Source organism: Ambystoma mexicanum, chromosome 3p (assembly GCF_040938575.1).
Source record: "Ambystoma mexicanum isolate Mex_15411 chromosome 3p, UKY_AmexF1_1, whole genome shotgun sequence".
NCBI lineage: Eukaryota > Metazoa > Chordata > Amphibia > Caudata > Ambystomatidae > Ambystoma > Ambystoma mexicanum.
The window spans coordinates 1,184,323,160-1,184,343,544 of NC_090925.1; the positions used below are offsets into that span (position 1 = coordinate 1,184,323,160).

Below are 20,385 nucleotides of genomic sequence, written 5' to 3' on the forward strand. Positions count from 1 at the left end.
GGGCCTAACCAGTCTCAAGACCACCTGAATCTTGCACATTCCCATTAAGAGCTGCAACCTTCCCGGGCTGCAAACTCCCAATACCCTGGGACCGGTGTCATTTTGTGGTGCAACATCTTTTGAAGTGCAGCTGAGTTGCAGACTGAGAACTTACAATACGTCTATATGTCGAAAACTGTTGCAGAACTGAAGCCTCTAAAAGGATTCAATGCACCAGTACCATGAATATCCACTGCTGAGCATCCCACTGCATGAGTGCATCTGTCAATTCCCTCCAAAGTCACTTCTTCAGCTGCCCAGGACCAGAAATATGAACCAGTGACAACTGTTGCCTCAGCTGGGGGACCAGCCTGCTGCATCAAGTTCTTCATTGCGAAGGTATTGTCCCAAGCCTATGTACTTACCTAGGTCTCGCTGTTTTATTCTTGTGATCTTGGAGGGCTACAGTTAAGCGGTTACTTTCACGCACCCCTTCAGGGTACCCTAAGTCCCATTAGGGTGATCCACCCATTGGGCTCAAAATTGATAAACTAACTGTTAATTACCAGCAAGACCTGAAGAAATGTTCACAGACTCTGTTTTGTCTGTTAGTTGCCTGTTACTTTCCTCCTCAGCCCTTGGTCACTGGACCCCCAGTGCCCCCCTTGACTCTGTGAGACTTGCTTAGTATAGCAATGGACTTTTAAAGATTGGCTAAGCAGGGTCTAACAGAAGTTGCAAGAGTTGATCAAATGTTTTCTATTAAGTATCAATTGTTTTTCTCACTTTGTGTTGCTTTACATTTGATTTAAACTGCTATTTTTTCTATTGTGATATTAATGTGTAAATAGTATTTACTCATCTTACTTTTACAACCTTGCTATATATCTAATAAATCACTATGTTTATATAACTTCCAGGGCTGGTTTGGTTTAGGGGCCCAATGTGTACTGTTTGACAGCTGCAGCAACACAAAATTACTGCAGACAAAGGTTGGATTTAACTCCAGCATCTGGGATCCAAAACCGTGAACATTGTAGGCATATCCGTTTGGTGGCAGAATAATATCTAAGAACAAGGATATTTTTTTAGTATGGTGACTGATAGTGCACACAATTATTAAAGCTACATCAAATTGGTGTCATACTTATGTCAACCATGTGAGCTCAGGCCAGCTATGGAAAGTCCATGTGTAGTATGGTCCGACTGCCTGTCTTGGCTTCATCAACAAGAAAATAGGAAATAAATCTGCTTCTTTTGAAGCCCAGGACAGTTTTAGAAGGCGAGCTCATGGGAAGCAAGTTTCAAAGATGTGACCGACACAAAGGTCAGCCTCACAACAGGCTGTTGCATATGGCAGGGCCTTCTGAAGTTGCAAGCTTTTGAAGGGGGCAGGAGCCAGAGGGGCCAAAGGGGTTTGCGATTTTCTTTGGGGCTCCCTATAATTCCAGTACTCTCCCTTTCCTGTGGAACAAAGAAATCTGGGTATGATGCAAGAAGGCATGAGTCGCTTGCCACAGTGTCAGGAATGGGACCCCTTGCAGCAGAATTGCTTTTGGCCAATCCTCTGTGGCCTTTTGCCTTTATAAGAAATGGTCTCCGACGCGTTCATGGATTAATTTGTGACTTTCATGAAGGACAGAAGAATTAATTTGGTCTCTTTTGGGAGAGTAGTCCTTTCCAAAGTCCATTGCCAGAGATTAAGACGGGTGTTTCAAGGAAGAGGAAATCGCTGTCCCCTAACAAACCCCAGGAAACACTGGGGATGAGTATTGTTGGGCCAAAACATGCACTATCTGATATCTGCACTAGTACCTAGGCTCCTCACAGGAGGAATGAGAGTCAAGAGGAAAAGGACTCACTTTGTCCCAGAGCCCCTGGATTGGAAATCTCTGCACAAGCATTGCTGCACAAGCAAAGTTAAATCAGTGGATTCCTGATCTTCTGCTACTTCGAACCATCCTTGAGCCTGAGTCTGATACATTTGAACCATACAGAATCTGCGGTGTTGCCTTTGGCCATCTTCTTCAACCTTGACCTGCTGTTTTGCTGCATCAAAGCAGTTTGCTGCTGCATCATGCCAGCGTAGACCCGCACTGCTTCAGCTCGAACAAGAAGCTGACCATTGCAGAGGACTTTGAACCACCATGTTTTTGAACAGCAGCCTGAATTGCCAGGTTCTTCCTACAGGTCCCACCCGAACCTTGACTCGAACCATTGGAATCATTGAGTCACTTGCTTACTTGACCCAGCGTTGCCAATTGTATCAAACCAGTTAGACTGTTGAACCTGGTGGACACTTCTCATCAACCATTAACTAGCTGAGTAAAAAAAAAAGAACTTTGCATCAAATGCCGATGCGTTGCCTTGATTACTGCAACTCACTGCAGTCCGACCCAGTTTCACCTGCATGCACAGCTCAGAGAAGCCCAGTTATACACTCTCAAACCACCAATAGGAGACTAATGTATTTTGAGAGGCCCAGACCCTCTTGGTCCACCTTTGGGACCACAGTGACTGATAAACCACACTTCTGTACTTTTGCTTCTCAAAGACATGTCCTTTTTAAAGTGAAATTGTTGCAATTTCTTGCTCTTCACTTCTGTCATGGTGTTTATCTAGAGTGCGTCCATATCCATGTTATACATTTGCTATGATCTTTCCACTCAAGTGGGTTTTTGCTGCTGTTTTGTATAGTAGTTTATTTTGCATATTGGTGTGTTTAATTAAATTATATATTTTTATAGAACCTTGAATGGGCATTCCTTTATTTTGGAGTCTTGTATTATCGATGTCTCGGCTGCTAATGTTATCCCATTCACACCCGTCTTAAGACTATATATAGCCTTCTGTCGTTACACATTACCACAAAAGGCAAAGGAGGTATATCTCTTGGCTGTGTCTGTTTCATCTCTATGATTGGGATCACTGTTGGCTTGTAGTAGTATAAGGGCTTCGTAGGCAGTTTGCCACTATTCATCCCAGTCATTTTGTGACATTTAAAATGAACAAAAGGACATGTGTCAGTCTAAATGATAAAGTTATATATTGCTGTGGAAGTTCACTGAGATCTGGCTTGATTCAGACACACCCATAATTGCTTAACTCATAAACGCTTTCAGCAGGCATTTCATCATCTGTTTTTTCAAATGATTTTGTGAGGCACTAACTTTCTTTGTTGTTTGAGATGTCTGCTACTCTAATATGGATTGCACCTCTGTGTTGGCTTTCCTCCTTAAATGTGACTGTGTTGTTTGTCTTTTTAATGCATGTGGAGATCTTGGAGATTTCTTTTTTCTTTGCAAATGTTGCAGGTAGGTTAGCCAGTGCCTTCTATTTAGGATGGACATATCAAGATTGACTTTGTAAAAAACGCATGTTCTTTACAAATCCAGCGTTTGGGACACATTGGTTAACTACGGGAGCCATTGTTCCAACTCCCCCTCTTGGGCCTGCATGAAAGGTGTTCAATTGTAATATGTGGTTGAAGAAAATGGGCACCACAAACAGGCCCACTGTAGAGTACATGGATGGATTATGGAAGTCATGTATGATTGATATTTAGGAGATCATACAAGACCACTCTGTCCTCATTGTGGAGACAGTCACTCAAATATCAGCAACAACCAAAGGATAAAGAGTTAGGGGGCAGGTCATGACTGAATGGCTTCTGGTGTGCAGTCTCCTCTGCATACATGCCTTTTGCGTGTTTCCCTACCACTGTAAGTCACAACATGCCTCCTCAACCTCTGCTCCATAGTGCAGTCACACTTTCAAATACTGTTAGAGCAAGACGTGCAATCCCTAGAGAAGGACGGTTGCAGTCTCTTACTCTCTTTCTTCTGTAGGCTAAAACCCAAAAATCAATAATGCAAACAATCCAAATGTGTCAATAAAGTGCACTGGAGAAAAAAAAAAGTTTACTACACGTAACCAGCAGCCAGGAACAATTGAAAAATCATTCAATGAACAATACAAAATGGTGGTGTTTTATAGTGTTCTATGTTCTTTCAACTACAGCTATTTTTTGATGGTTTTTTACAAAAACAAGTCACCAAAAAACCCATCAGAAAATGTATATTTTTATTTTTGGGGGAGTTCCCCCCAAACCCCTGCTGTTGTTTTACTAATCCCAAACCCCCAAACCTTTATATGCCCTATAATTTTCTATATTTTCTTTCGGTGAAACATTGTAAAAAAAAAACTGTAGAAAAAATAGCTGTCGATGAAAGGACGTTGTACCGTTTTATAGTAGAAAGCAGAGTCTTATCATAAAACATTGTTTCAGATTACTTTGAGAATGCCGTTCACTGATTGGCCAATCATGGTTGCTCTATAGGGGAATCTATACAATTCCTAGCCCTATTGGCCTATCCTTTCCCTCATGACCATTCTATTAGTCACCTCATACTAATGACTTCATGTTGATATCATTGAGTTTTCCAGGATTATGATTGAAAATCAGCATTCTAAAATGTTTCAATTTATCCTTAGCGTTGGATTGTGGAACTCCTTTGGCCTTCCTTGGTTGGGCCACTTCCGTCATTGTTGACCAATGAAAATGTGAGGTGTGGACAGTGTGGCAACAATTGTATTTTTCACATCCTATTCTCATGAGAATTTAACGTTAGCACCATTGTACTGTTCTCACCTTTCAAGCTGCTTCAACCGGCAGCATATTATTGCGACTTCTGATTGTAAACATGTAACTTCTCTCCCTCCTTTCTCATGGTTTATGTGCATGACCTCATGTGATGTGCTATTAGGCCCGTTGCTGTGGACCCAGCACTTGTTGAGATTATGTGTGCTTTACATCTATGTGCACATGTGGTGTTAAGGCCAAAACCAAACTTATAATTCATTGATGGGTTCTAAGAGATGTATAATCTTTATTGCATCTTCTGTGTTAAGATATGGCCTTTGAAACTTCCTTAGTTCAGTATACTGAATTTTCCGTGGGCTGTGAGCTTGCATTTTCCATTCTATGTGTCTCTCTACTCTTGGGGGATATTTTCCTGCAGTCGGTGATGTGTCTTCTCTGTCTGAATGATTCTGTCTGTGCATGTCTCTGCATGTAGTCTTGTTCTCACCAGGGTTTCAAACTTCCATTTTTTAGTTTTGAGAACATGGGCAGAACACCTATTAGTTATATGATTCACTTGTTGAATATGTGGGTCCGTACTGAGCATTCCATTCCGTGACCAACCCATGGGCAGCATTTTACCACTTTGTCACCCAGAACCTGCTTCTGGTAGCAATATCTGATTAGGTCATGTTCCTTGTGTTTGCCTGGGAAAAAAATTCACCTATGATTGCTAACCAATCACTGTGCAACTTTAGACTGTGCTCAAGGCTGCTCGCCTTGCCAGCACATTCCTGTTTTTGCAACCGGATTGCCTTTTTGCTGTGTAAAAACTATCTCTGATGGTTCTGAGACCTGCTGTTCAAATGGACTACGGAACTCTCTTTAGGTTTAGGGCCTACTATGGTTTAGATACCTATGAACCGTAAGTGTGTGCATATATATGCATTGTGTGTTGTACTCTCTACACCTTAGTGTTTCTATTCCACACTCATGACTACTGGATGTGTGTCTTCTTTCTATTAGTCTCTGCTGACGTGTGTGCATGTATTTGGTTAGGGCTAACATCTGTTCCTATGTTGTTCTGTCGTTGCCATTCTTACGTGGCTTAAGACCAACCTGTGAATGCACCAATCTGTGTGTGTGTATATACATTTTGCTGGCTACTATCTATCTCGTGTCACAAGGAGAACTATCACTGCTCCTAATATGTTGTGTCTGTTGCCATGATCTGTTAATGTATGCTTTGTCTAAGGAATGTTTATTCTACCACCTATCATGCTCCCTACCTTTTGTGCCTACTCGCTTGCACTTATATAACAATATATGTGTGTGTCAAATTGACTCTTCACACATAATTGCTGGTTAATCGTGTTTGCTGTCTTTCTGCGCACCTAACCCTAGAATTCATGGGTGTGTTGCTGTTCTCCATTTTATTTCTCAATGAAGGGATTTGGTGGGAATGACATGGTTATCTACTTGCGGCTTGGACCTATGGCCTTTGATGTATGTTTTGACTTGTGCTTTATGGGTTTTCTCAGCTTATAATTCCTCTCATGTGTGTGATGTAACGTGTTCATCCCAACATTCACCCGCTTTCATTCCTTCCGGAATGAATTCCCTCATGAACTCTTTGTCTCTCAGCTCTTCTGCCCAATCATACTTATTTTTGGGATCCAGATTTTGCTGATGTTTCTCAAATGTCATCCCCCCCTTTGCATAATCCCAAAGGTTGCAAACTGCATCTCCTGTGGTATTTACATAACACTCAAGGTAATTCTCGGGGACTCTGGGTGATGCCCAAAGGGTTTCTGGCGGGCCTATGTAACGGTCTATGGGTACCACCTTGGGTATGGGCTTTATCTCTACCTAGTCTGTTTGTTGTCATGTTTCCAAGGAGGAGTGGCTTCTTCTACCTTTACTGCAAGTAATTGCATGCCATCTCCATAGGACACAAAACAAGCTCTTAACATTTTTTATAAATGCTCCAAATCAGTACTAAGAAAAACAAAATTGCCAACATTTTTCAGCAAGTGCTTGTAAACCAGCTTTGCATCCATGAAATTACATCTGCTATCCAGTCACTGTCTTTTTTAACCCCCACCCTCGTTTTCCATATCCATCTTTCCAAGGCCTCTATTATGACAGGGAGGGAGTCATTATCCTTGTCATTTGTGGGAATGTAGGCGCAGCAAGAACTGCCAAATCTTTTAATCTCCTCCTTCCATGGCTGTAAAGAGGTCGAGGACCATACAGTTTTGGATGGCCAAAATATGGATTGCCCTCAGTTCTTCCCTTATTGCATTTAGTCTGTGCTCAGTTTCGTTCACTCACTGGACCAGTGTCCAGGGTATTATCTGCAACCACTTTGCATTAGTGACTGCCTGTATTCTAGGGATTAGAAATGAGGCGAGAAAGGACTCAGTTTTGGTGAATAGGCAGTATTGAGTTGGAACTTCTTCCAGGGCTTTGTCTGCATCCTTGCTAAGGTAATTCGATCGTTTCTTGTGATTCAGTGTCTGTGAATCATTCTGTATTTGCACTGCTTGGGGCACAGAAGGGGACTGGGGTTTCTTCTTGGGGACCAACAAATGTTTCTCAGGCATCAAGAGTACTGGGGTGTGCAGGTTCACAAGGAAGCCCAACGATTCCAAGATAATGATAGATGGAACCATGCGTTGGTTCCACAATGACAGAAAAGATCCATGATCGCAGCTGTGCCCTCTTGTAGTACTTGCATTATGATGGTTCGATTGCATCCTTCTGACCCACAGGCACATTTCCTTTGTCTCTGAAACAGAATGAAGATTGAGTGAGCATCTTTGCTTTTAATGGTTGCTCAGGTTGTTGCAAATTGGTTAATTTATTCACATATGATGCCCAAACCTCTCAACACTTTCAATCATTTTTTTATGATATACTTGTTGTACCCCACCAGTCCCTCTAATTTGAATACTGCTCGCCCCTTTACCCATTACTTATTTCCATATGTTGATCCTTCTGTGTACATCTGGGTTATGATTGCACAGTTGTTGCAGTTGTGTCTCTTTTGTCCTCCACACTTGTTTCTATCTGTCTCTTTGAGCCTTATTCGAACTCTGTGTCACTGGAACTACCCTTTCCACTTGCAAAATACTAAATGAGCTACGTACTGTGTTTCTAGCACTGATATTTCTAGGGGAATTCACATTCTGTGGGTCCCAACTGCATGAGGGATAAGCCCACACACAAAACATGAATGCTTGTATTGAGCTCTGCCAATTGCTTTCATGGTAATGTAGCACACGTTATTCCCAGCATTTATATTTCCTTCTTTTTGTATACTTCTTTTAGGTCTGTTTACAGGGCTACCTCTAATTTCCATTACATGGGTTACTTCTGTATCATTCCTTTCCCTTTTCAAACTTCTACAGTTATTAGTTTCATCATAGAGTAAAAGAGAAGAGAGAAAAACAAACAACACATTGGGCCTCATTATAAGTTTGCCGGTCTGGGAACTACGGTACTGGTAAGCTTTCGGTACTGTAGTTCCCGCACAGGTAAACTACGAGTTGGGCTCACGGGTGCCTTTCAGCCCACCAGGTCGGACCTGGCAGGCAGAAAGGCACCCGCCAGCACAGCATGTCGGATGCACAGGCACAGTTATAAATGGTGCCTGTGCATCCGACCTCCCCATTCCCATTCGGCCCTAGCATTTTTTTTCCTGCATCCGCAAACGGGCAATTAAAGGGTCCAGCGGGGCCGCAATGCCCCGGTAATTGCCCATTCGCGGGTGCTGGAAAATATTACAAGGAAAATATTACAAGTTTGGCAGCAGCCTGCCGATTTTACCGGCAGGGCTACCACCAAACTTGTAATGAGGCCCATTACCTTTAAACAGTTGTTTTATTTTACTTGTTTCTATTATTCGAGTATCTGAGTCTGAGTCGACCACTCAGCTTTTATCTGCCCAAATGGTCACACTCCCTTAAAACATGAACTCATAAGGCCTCGTTATAACCCTGGCGGTAGCCATACCTGTGAAACAGGCAAGGCTGCCACCGGAATTGCATTTTTTCCGGCACCCGTCAATGAGGAATTACCAGGTAATTCCGACATTGCCTGACCCGGTAATTCCTGCATTGCAGGGTGCCGATGCTTGTCAGTCCCCATTCCCTTTTGAGCCCCATCCGACATGATGCACTCGCGGGTGCCGCTCTGCCCACCAGGCCAGACCTTGGCCGGCTGACAGGCACCCGCGAGCACAGCTCATATTATGATGGTCCGGGAACTATGGTACCGGCATGCTTACCGGTACCGTAGTTCCCGGACCGCCATGCTTATAATGAGGCCCATAGTCTCTTTTGTACTCAGTGTCGGACTCACAGGGGGTCATCACGAGTTTGGCGGTAACCCTTAAATGTGTCGGTAATGCTATTACTGCCGCATTTAAGGGTCTGCCAAATCACGGGTTTGGCAGGATTTACCCGCAGCTCTGAGCTGGGTGTAAATCCACCAGGAATTTGCAGATTTCCGATGCTATTCAGTCAGTCAGTCTATTACCGTGCACTAATACCGCCGGCACTAGTAGCGCCGAAAATGGCCCAATGGGGAATGGGGAATTCCTGAATGGGCCCAATGGGGAATTGGTAATTAGCGTTCTGCCAAACCCTTGATCGGCCGCTAATAGCGCCGTGATGTTTGGCAGAATGCTAATAGCCCCAGCGGTATCCCGGCTGTATTACCGCCAGGATACCGCCCAACTCGTGATGAAGCCAATAGTCTCTTTTGCACTCAGCATTGGTTGAGGGTACCGACCCCAGCGCCCTGCTTCTCGTTGGAGCTCTGTTGCTGTGCTGGTCTCTTTTCTGACATCAGAAACATGAATCCACGCCTTCCTATTCTTCAGTTTCACAGTGCTAGAAGCAGTTTTCATGATTCCATAGGGTCCCACGTATTTGGGCTAATGCCATTTGTGATTGTGCTGTCACATGTAGATTCTGTCTCCTGGACATAGCTGGGCTGATGGTGTTCCTTCTGTGTTACTCAAGTTCATTGGAGCCCATTGTTCTTTCTTTACAAATACCTGACGAGGCAAAACATTTGCACATTTTGACAGATTCCTAGGGTAAACATTGATTTCTTAACCAAGAATATCTGCATTCCTGTGAGCGTCTGTCAGTGTTCGTGTTGGAGTGACTGCATGTGCATCGGCCTGCCTGTCACCCCTCATGCAGTGACAAGTGTTGGTCCTTGCTTGGCTGGTTATGCAAACTGAACAGGGCTAACAGCAAACGATAGAGCCGGCTATTTTTCAGCATGGCAAACATCTTGGACAATTTATTTTTCAGCAGGCTGTTTAATCCCCCAAAAATACAGTTGGCTTGTGGGTAGTACGCTGTGCATCGCTTATGTTTAATGCCCAGTATGTTTGTAATCTCACTGCATAATTCATTTGCAAAATTAGGACCATTGTTGGACCTCAGAAGACTTCATATTCCACATCTTCGAAAGACCTCCCTAACCAGAAATGTGGCTGTAGATTTTGCATCATCGATCACACAAGGACTAGGCTCAATCCAAGGGGAAAATGAGCCTACAACCACTATGATATATATACCTGTAGGTGCTGCAACTGTTCACCATGTCGAGAAAACTGACATGGAGTTCTTTGAAAGGTCCTGACGAGCAGGGCAGTATTGCCCGTAGGGTCTTCTTTGTATAACCTGGGTGAAACATGTGACATGTTGTGCAGTTGGCCACACACTTATCCATTAGTTCTGAGAGTTTCGGAACAAACCAGTCATTGCTGCCGTCAACAGCAATGTGCTGCTTGTGCATGTGTCAGGTAATGGAGCTGTTTCAGGGCAATATCCAACGACTCTAGTGGGATTACTACTTTACCTGTGTGGTTCTGTCTTTGTAGCATATCTGTGGGTGACAATGTGCATCCTCTTTTGACACAAAGTGATGTACCCTCTTCTGGTGCTTTTTTCTGTAGCTCCACAACCTGTATCATGGACACTGAACTTATAATTCTGGTAACTGTTACTGCTGTACTGCTATGACAGGCATGTTACCTTCAATTGGAAAGTGAATATAAGCTCCCTGTTTGGCAGCTGCATCTGCAGCTATGTTTCCATGCAAAATTGCACCTTTTCCTTTAGTGTGTTGTAAGGAAGGCATGGTATCAAAGAGTAAGAGAGACACAAGTGATCACAGTTCAAGGTTTCATTGGGTTTAAAAAATGCCCATCCATTCCTAAATCTAAAGATGAGAGCAAGCTAAGACCATCAAATAGTAACAACGCAGTAATAGTAGAGTCTGTCAAAATAAAGGGCCTATACTAATAAACCTATTGCCAATCCCTATTTCTAAATAAATATAGTGTGTGAAACAATGTAATGCAAAAGAAAAGTGTTCAAGAACTGATATGTCGGGATATTTAAGCAGTTGGCTTCCCTTGCCCACATTTTTAGCATGGGACAAGGCTGCACACTCAAGCTTGGCACACTCTCTGACTTCTCGAGGATGCAGTTCAAAACCGCAACATCAGGGCCTTCTGTGACAAAATCTATTTGCCATTCAAAGTCTCTTATTTCAGAGGGCCCTATGCAACACAACAAACATTAAAGTTCCTTTCTTCTTAGTATTCCACATATATAACTTCTCGGGCGATTTTCTGTTCTCCCCAGGTCTACATTTCCAAACTTTCTTTAATGGATGAAAATCAAAGACTTTCGACTGTGCGCAGGATTTTGCTCCACCTGTCGCAGGACCACTTCAATTGAGAATTACTCGTTCTGTTCTTGATATAACCTTTTTGTCACTTTTACTTTTGCCACTTCTCAGCTGGATACCTTTGATTGAGCACCCATGCGGTGCAGACCACTCTGCCAGCAGAGATATGGTAGCATTCCACTAACTACAGTCAAGCCTTCGATTCATACATCTCTACAGGATTTTTTTGCCTTGGAGGCTTTTTCCCTGGAATTTTTGGGGGCTGTGGGATGCGTTGACCTACTGGGCTCTGCCCTGTGACATCCCTGTGTGCTGGTAGAACCAGAACCAGTGAAATGGCTGCAAAAAGCCCTATGTGCGCTAGACCTCTGGGAACTGCGCAGTGAAACCAGAAAGTTGGCTGCCAATCTACTTTGCCTGTGTCAGTGGTGGAAAAGGAGACCACACTGCTAAAACCTGTCATTGGGCTGCCCACAGAGTGAAAAGGGAAACTACATGAAAGGCAGTGCTTCATTGCAAGGAAACCCAGAAGTGCTGTTTTTTCCTTGGTTGCTGAAATTACAAAATAATGGTGCCCAAACATCAGAAAAGATCCAACATCCTTGCTGGCTGTTACCCGTCACTTTATTTAAAGAATCCACATAAGCACACAATGTCAGGAAAAGCAGATTCCATCACAAGAATATCCACATTAAAAAGTGTGCTTGTCTGTAAAAATCTGTCAGAAAATGGGCGTAGTACCGCCAGCTGCCTGTGTGTCAGCTGTCAGTTAATTACATTGGAAGCTTAACTTGTGTAGTTAAAATCACATGGTTGAAATTAAGTGACTTGCTATCAAAAACAATATAGGTTGCAACTATTTAATTTCTATGTTTAAAAAGACTGGAATTGGAGATATGTTTGCCTATTTTGCAAATGTAAGTTTATTTTATCAAAGACCATTTTAAACAAATGGACTTTAAAGTAAATCTGATGCCAGCCAAAGGACTTCAAAGCGAATTCCACAGTTTGCTCCAACAAAAGGCATCTCTCCTGCTTCTCATCAAAGGCCAGGAACTCCCAGTCAGGTGTTAATGAAGAGGGGAGGAGATCTTGCTCTGCTGCTCTGGGGAGAGACAAAGGACTCCCTTGATTGAAAAGATATGCAGATGCAAATGTCAACAGAAACTCCTGCCAGAGGGAAGGGGCTGGGGTTGCTTTTGACCCACCAAAACTTTGGGGGCGGGACAGACTGTTATGTGTATTCTTAAAGCACAAGAAAGTATATTTTTGAAAAGGACTGACTGAGGACTGTGCAAAAGTGTAAAAATGTGTAAAATGACAGTATTGTTAATATGGAAATTCTGGTCACGTTTTAAAACTACTCAGAACTCTGTGCTATGTTCAGGGACAAGACTACAGAATGTGTGGTTTTGTAGCAATTGTGGTGATGCGAGAAACATGAAACTTCACATGATTATGCCCAGATATAATGCGCACATATGTGTAAAATGTGGACAAATCTGACCGGTACCGGACCAAAAGTGCAGAAAATTGCCAAATCTAGACGCAAGCTTTCACCGAGACGGGGCTCGGATGAATACTTGCTCCAACAAATATCTGATATACATATGCTATTGGTATTAAGGTTGCAAAATTGTAAATATGCCTTGTATGAAAAATAGATTTCATGTGCAGAAACAAAGGGGAGGTTCTCCCTGGATCATAAAATACAGCATTATCATGACACTCTGTTTTCTTCTGAAATCAGGGGAGAGTAAAGACCCTAACCAATAGAATCCCTAGGGGGTGTGCCTAGTAGAAGTCAGCATACCCACCCTTTTAGAAAATACATAAATAGAGACAGCAAACTAGCTGAAGATGAGCCCACACGGATCTTGAGCTACGTGTTTGCCGGAGCCGAGCGAGTGATTACGGCTGTGTTAGAACTCAACAATCTCCTTACTAAAGCACCGTTAATGATCTATTGATTTGATTTGGTTACTCCTACGCCGGTCTGAGAGAGATTGGTTGGTTGCGACTCTTCGGTGAAGGTTCCCGAGCCGCACCATGGGTGTATGTACAGTATTTGCACTGATTCCAATGGAGGATTAATGTCCACTGTCCCGTTCACCTGCCCTCGATTTGGAACTTGGGGATTTGCTACGGGTCCATACTTGTTAAGAATAGGGCGAAGTATTCTTTCTTTGCTCTACGTCCTGAAGAAGGTCTCCGACCGAAACATGTGTCGACGTTTTTCTGAGAGTGTTATCTGACCTAATATGGTATCAGATATATCACGACACCTAATATCAGGGACTGGGTCATTGTTCAATGTATTAAATGAAGAGAACTGGTATAATCATACTTTTAATACCTACTGATGTATGAAACACCACGGGTGTTCTTATTGTGTAAATGGTTGAATGTGCCTTGTATGTGTTTTAATTGTTGGTATGAAATTGTTTTTTTATCAATTTGTAGGATATTTAAATGATTTTTTCCTGTGATTAATTTATTGAATAAAATTTGAAATGTATTAAAACTTAGGAAGTGTCATCCCATTCTACTGATCCAATCTTGGATATACGTATACTACACCTGAAGGATCAGGGACATAAGTGCAGGACTACCCCTTTATTTTCCCTTTGCTTTGGTGATGCACAATGGTCTTGGAAATGTGTACCTTGTTTATCATAGTGGCTATGTTCTGGGATCCGAAGGTGGAGTCTGCATCGTGTAATATGGGGAGAGTGGGGAAGTGTTTTGGTAAATGGGGAAGTGGTGTGTGGCAGCAGGAAGCCCGGCATGCAGGGGGTTAGAAATCAGTTGTCCTGGAACATGGGCTTATACTGGGAAAATTCAGCCTGACATTCGAGGATTTTGATTAGCTGTAAACACGGCACCAGCTGCTGAATGTTAATACTATATAGGCTGCCACTAGACTATAAGTAGAATTGTAAAGTCTTACTGATCTTAATAAAATGTCAATTTTCAGCTTTGGCAACATCAGTTTAATGTAATTAAGCCGTTTCTCACACCTAAACTTAATTGACTTCAAGAGCTCCCTTATGTAATTGAATGTGTTTAGCACAGATTAAATTAGCCCCTTGTGATGCTAATGAGGGTTGTCTGCCAGGTTTATAGGAGGGTGAATAGATTGTGCACTTGCAATATCTGAATATAATGTTCTACCTCTATATGTTTTTTTAAGTCACAACTGTTCTGTTGGAGTACTGAAGCTTTCTATGATTCTTTGTTATGTGTGAGTCATTAGATTTGGTTGTAATTGTTGGAAGCCATGCCAAGCATTTTCCTTTCTACCAAAAGCAGTTTTAAGGGGCTGCAATGTATTATTCTAAATCTCATGTACACCCTCCGGTGAACACTTTATTAGCTGACGTTCTACAGTATTGTCATTATAGGCCGTGATTTGTATGTTGAGGGGCTGTCGTCCCCTACACTCTATCACAGGCTCATCAAAAGAGGCAAACAGTGATGAATTTCTTTCATATTTCATTAGTGTAACTAATACAAATGTCAGATATCAAATATAATCATTGTTTGTTAGCCAACTATCAGGGCATTAAACAGTATGTTTCACTTCAAAAACATTTATTCCATCAGCAATAGAGTGACCCAATGTGTTTCGAGACAATGGGCCTCATTACACGGACGGCGGTGGACCAAGGTGCTGTTAGCACCTTGGTCCATGCCGGTAAAATACCGGCACCGCCTTGGTGGAAAGGGGAATTACTGCCCTATTCCAAGGTTGGTGGGGCGGTAATTCCCCCTTCCCCCATTGCCCTTCCCCATTCCCATTTTTGCCTCATAGGGCATAATGGGAATGGGGAAGATGCTAATTATGGCACCGCAAATTGCGGTACCATAATTAGCTCCCTGGTCCCTTTGCGGGTTGGTTTTTAACGCCTGCAAAAAGCAGGCGTTAAAGTCTCCAACCCGCAAAGGGACCTCGTAGTAAGGCGGTAAGGGTTAACGGTCACCGGTACCATTAACGGTAACCGTTAACCCTTACCGCCGTCCGTGTAATGAGGCCCAATAACTCTTCATCAGGGGTCTTCAATTCAACATAGATCTAGAAAATCATCAATTGAATATATTAATAACCTCAAAGGAAACATAATTCTCAGCATTAAAAAGCATATCCTGCTGGGACAGTAATTTATGGCCATATGTACAAGAGTCGAATGGCACAAGTCATGCATATATCGGAGCAATAAACTCTGTCTTGACTGTAGTGGTCCTCCTAAGCCAATGTTAAAAAACACATCAGCCATCATTGTTCAATGTCATCACAATTAATATTTGCAAATGAAAATAAATCATTCGAACCTTCAATACTCGGTGTACACAAGATGTTTTTCAAATAAATAGAATGCTGTAGTACCTCAACAGGTGTCCATCATCATAGGGATAGAAGCGTGTCAGTGAAAAGCGAACAAGACACTGTATATACAGGTCTTTTTATTATGTAGACATCCCAAAAAGAGATATAAATGTGATCTAAAACTCTATCTGTGTGGAGTCTGTAAAATGCTCTGTGCTTAGTCTCAAGTTTGAATACCACTCACCGCACAGAGGTGGCCTGTTACAATCTTATCTGGGTACTGTCAACAAATGATGTATTAGTGTGATTTGAGAGGCATCCTCTCTGTGTAGTTGAAAAGTAAAAATCTAATTCTCTAATGCTGCCTGAGGTAGAGAGCAATGTGCTGCTTTAAGGTCACAATGTAAGAATGGGTGTTACACTCCAGCTGCTTACCCACAGGATCAGCATGGGTTTTTATGAGAACTTGTCAGAAAAAGTCCCATCTGTCACCAATGCCGCCGGTCTGTGGAAACGAGCGTGTGTCAGCAGATGTAAACAAGATAGAAATAGCAAGTAGGCAGATGCTAGATCCCTCAAGGCTCACCTTCAAACTGTGCCTCCACAATCTGCTGCAGTCACTGTGGAAAGGAAGCATTGCAGTGCTGGCTGCCATGAAAAGTGGCAGTTTTTCAGAAACGTGATGACATCACACCGTTATGACTGCCGTGATGTCACAAACGTAAACAAAACACCGCCAACGATGCAAATTACGGAAAAGGTGGTAATATATGTATAAAAAGGCCACTATGCCTAATATATGAAGGTTGGTACATTAGGTGATGAGTATGTCATCAAAGGAGACTAAAGATGGTGTATCTAGCTTAAGAAAGCTTGGCTAAATCATAGGTCTGCGGCATGCAGACCTTTTAAGAACAGATAGGTCAAGTCAGAAAAAATGGGAAAGTGTTAAAAAATATTCATTAATATAAAATGTGGATATTCTTGACTAACGTAGATGCCTATCTGCTGGGCCAGAAAACTACAGAAGATCAGATGGATCCCCAAAGGTCCATTGTAGAGTGGGCTGTGCACCCTAGTTCAAAATAGTTAACATGAATGCTCAAAATTCATCATATTGGCATGACCAGTAAAAATGCTGTAATATCATAGAAAATAATTTTGAAGGTGGTGGATATTGAATCCAAATGTCCTAGATCTCTCAAAGAGGTGGACTATCTGAAGGAGGGTGCACCAATGTAGGGTGAGCCCCCTATATTCTATTACATAAGATGTTCCCTTTTATTCTATTACATAATATTTATGTGTAGTTAAAAAAGAGTAGAAACCAGTTTACCAAGAGGGCATAGAACATAGTAAGACGGGGGAACAGACCCCTAAATCACATCTAAAAACAGTCCTGCTGACAAATGATAAACTCATTCCCAATTATTAGATGTTAGTGTTTGTGTGTGCCACATATGATTTACCATTGTCTCCAAAGAGTGCACAATCTGATCTATACTGTGCCTTACCCAACAAGGAAATATTAATCCTCCAATGGTCTGATAACATTGTTAAAGGGAAACAATACTGATTACCCACTGGCTTCAAAGAGTGCACATTCTAACATATGCTGTATCTATAACATGCAGTCAGTTCTACAGGATAAATCCTAAAAAGCCAAGAATCATTATAGTCATTATAGTCTCCACTGTGGCAATTAAGTTTAGGGTCAAGGCTAATAAGATTCCAATTTCTTTGATGATTTTTGCTATGTGATGGCTTTGTGTGGAATAGTTCAAGGTATGTATTAGACTATTCCCTTTCACTTTCTGTCTTGGTGCAAGGGCAGTTTCCCTACTTTGTAGTTAAGTCCTTGTGATAGCCTTCTCGAGTATATCAGGTGGGTAACCCCTGTCCTTAAACCTTTCAGACATGATGTTGTATTCCCTCTGCAACATCTCTGTGTTTCAGATGATCCTTTTCAGTCTTAAAAACTGACTATAAGGTAAACTATCTGTTAAGTGCTTGGGGTGAAAACTTTTGAAGTGTAATGTATTGTTTACATCAGTCGGTTTTCTATATATGCTTGTGACCAATTCACCTTAGCAATAGTTTACTGAAACGTTCAGAAAGTGTATGCTAGGTTCTTCAATTTCAAGAGTAAATTTGATGTGTTCATGGCATTCATTAAGATATGCAAAGAACGCTTCCAACTCAGTTGTCGTGCCCTTCCATTTGCAAAAGACGTCATCAATATATCTTTTCCACAGTAATACTTTAGATGGCCAAATTGAATTCTCCAAAATATGGTTCTTTTCAAAGTAGAACACGAATATATTAGCATATGTTGGGGCCGCTGATGACCCCATCAAAGTGCCCATAATCTGAAGGTAGAATTTACTGTTGAATCTAAAATAGTTGTTATATAAAACGAGATTGATCAGTTCAATAGCAAATACTTTATAAATCTCCTGTTTCAATAAGAACCATTCTAGGGCTTCTATACCCTCCCCATGCGGCATAGAGGTATATAAGCTGTTGACGTCCAAAGAGAAAAGAATGAGATCATGGTCTGTCAATTGAAGATCCCCTAAGACCTTGAGCAACTGGATGTATCTTTAAGATATGTAGGCTGAGATTGAACCAGTGGTTGAAGGGCTGTATCGAGATATACCGCCAAAGGGTCAAAAAAGCTTTCTGTTCCTGGCACTATCGGGTAAAACGGTGGGTTAGTGAGATTCTTGTGCACTTAAGGAAGTGCATAGAATACCAGAATCACTGGATATTTTCTAATCAGTTGGTTTTCCATATATTCTTGTGACCAATTCACCTTAGCAATAGTTTACTGAAACGTTCAGAAAGTGTATGCTAGGTTCTTCAATTTCAAGAGTAAATTTGATGTGTTCATGGCATTCATTAAGATATGCAAAGAACGCTTCCAACTCAGTTGTCGTGCCCTTCCATTTGCAAAAGACGTCATCAATATATCTTTTCCACAGTAATACTTTAGATGGCCAAATTGAATTCTCCAAAATATGGTTCTTTTCAAAGTAGAACACGAATATATTAGCATATGTTGGGCCGCTGATGACCCCATCAAAGTGCCCATAATCTGAAGGTAGAATTTACTGTTGAATCTAAAATAGTTGTTATATAAAATGAGATTGATCAGTTCAATAGCAAATACTTTATAAATCTCCTGTTTCAATAAGAACCATTCTAGGGCTTCTATACCCTCCCCATTCGGGATAGAGGTATATAAGCTGCTGACGTCCAAAGAGAAAAGAATGAGATCATGGTCTGTCAATTGAAGATCCCCTAAGACCTTGAGCAACTGGATGTATCTTTAAGATATGTAGGCTGAGATTGAACCAGTGGTTGAAGGGCTGTATCGAGATATACCGCCAAAGGGTCAAAAAAGCTTTCTGTTCCTGGCACTATTGGGTGAAACGGTGGGTTAGTGAGATTCTTGTGCACTTAAGGAAGTGCATAGAATACCAGAATCACTGGATGTTTTCTAATGAGAAAATCTGCCGTCTTCTCTGTAACCAAGAACACTCTCCCTTGCTTTGGTGATGGTCTCTTCAATCAGTGTTTTGATCACATTAGTGGGATCCTGTTCCAAGACCAAGTATGTTTTGGGATCTGGTAAAAGGTCTAAGCAACCTTGATGGTATTGTACAGTGTCCATGATAACCAGTGCACCTCCCTTATCTGCCAATTTCATAGTGATCGACATGTCCTCGGCTAGTGATTTAAATGTTTGTACTTGATCCCTCCTGATATTTCCAAGTCTTGCAGGGTTAAAGTTCACTTTCTTAAAATCCCTCATAGTTTTAAATTTAAACATGTCAATAACAGGATGCTTGACTTGGGGGTGAATAGAACTTTTGGGTGTCATTTCCAGAAAATCATATCCGTTATGGTTACCTTTTGTGTCAGGTAAGGAGTCAAAGAACACTTTCAGCTCCATTTTCCTCATCAGCTTGAAAAGATTAACCTCTTCTTCAAAGTTATTACTGTTGGACGCTGGGATGAACGATAGTCCCAAGTTAAAGGTATCTAGCTGTGTCTTAGTCAATATTTTGGAGAAAATGTTGAGGACCAGAGAGTCCTCTACTTGTTTTTTGCCCTCGGTTTTCTTTTGCCCTCTCCTTGTTTTTACTTCTTATAAAAAAAGAACCAATGCTTGTGCTGCTAAGGGAACGCTAATACTAGGTTCTGTCTGTAATGGTACAATAGTTGGTGGTGGAATATTGCTGCATATATTTCTGGAGTCTCCCTCGCCACTCGTTACATCACTACTATCAGTATTTGTTGGTGTAGAAGGTTGTCACGGTTGTCTAAAAGGTGGCTGTTTTGTGGTGTCATAAAACTCCTGCCAACTATGCACAATGTCCCTTGCATATTCTGAGGTGTCCCTGCGAAATGTCCTAATTTGTTGCTGTTCTATATCCTTACGATAGGATAGGACTCAAGTTTGGTATTAGTATCTTCAAGAATTTTATTGAAATCTTCCTCTAGAACTTTTTCTGTCTCTTTGTTATTTTCGGTCCATGTGCCAGGAGCAACATTCTCCCCTGCACCTTAAGTATTTTCTAATTACAGATTTTGCCATTTAAATGTATCATGTGGTACATTTTCTTCACTGTGGATGTGCACTGTGTTTGTTTAGTATTTCGTGAGTTGTATGTTGTCATATGTCTCCCTCTTGTGTTTATTCAGGTTTTTCTATCACATGTCATCATCCCCATCACCGATTACACTCTTGTACTGTCCGGATAATGGATAC

General features: G+C 41.8%; 1 long non-coding RNA gene across 1 annotated transcript in view; it reads right to left on the reverse strand.

Moving 5' to 3' along the window:
• Positions 1–6,300: 6,300 nt before the first annotated feature.
• Positions 6,301–20,385, reverse strand: part of LOC138581339 (uncharacterized) — a 69,686-nt gene continuing 55,601 nt past the window's right edge. Inside the window, exon 3 of the long non-coding RNA XR_011304521.1 lies at positions 6,301–7,352. This is a non-coding gene — a long non-coding RNA (uncharacterized lncRNA). The remainder of the gene's footprint in view (positions 7,353–20,385) is intronic.